We start from the raw sequence: 662 nt of genomic DNA, 5'->3' as shown, positions 1-662 counted from the left end.
TGAGTAGTCTCTTTTATGTCTCTCTTCGGTTTCTTTCTTTCTTTCCTTCTTTCTTCCTTTCTTTCTTTCTTTCTTTCTTTCTTTCTTTCTTTCTTTCTTTCTCTTTCTCTCTCTTTCTTTCTTTTTCTTTCTTTCTCCTTCCTTCCTTCCTTCCTTCCTTCCTTCCTTCCTTCCTTCCTCCCTCCCTCCCTCCCTCCCTTCCTTCCTTCCTTCCTTCCTTCCTTCCTTCCTTCCTTCCTTCCTTCCTTTCTCTCTTTCTCTCTTTCTCTCTTTCTCTCTTTCTTTCTTTCTCTTATGGTTTCCCTCCCATGATGTTCCCACAACATCCTATTTCTGCTTATTAATGAAACATTTTCTACCCTGTGGTCTTCCTCCTCTGCTTCTTGAAGCTTCTTGGCTGCAGGGGCTATTTTACAGGACTCCATGCCCAGTGCATTTACCACAGTGCCAGGTACTTACAAGTTACTCAAAAAACATTTCTTAAACAAACAAATGAATAAACAATAACTAAATTTCCTGTTCTCATTTGTGATCATACAGACTTTGCTTCTTGAAATTTTGGGGGGCTCCTCCTCCTAAGTTCGTATTTACCAAGGAGATGTTTGCCCTTTTCATTATGTTATTTTCCCTTCTAAACTAAGCAAAAATGACATTTTTGATTT

Source organism: Ursus americanus, chromosome 13, assembly GCF_024610735.1.
Source record: "Ursus americanus isolate L20-20 chromosome 13, mUrsAme1.1.p, whole genome shotgun sequence".
Lineage (NCBI taxonomy): Eukaryota > Metazoa > Chordata > Mammalia > Carnivora > Ursidae > Ursus > Ursus americanus.
This window is presented reverse-complemented; position numbering follows the sequence as displayed.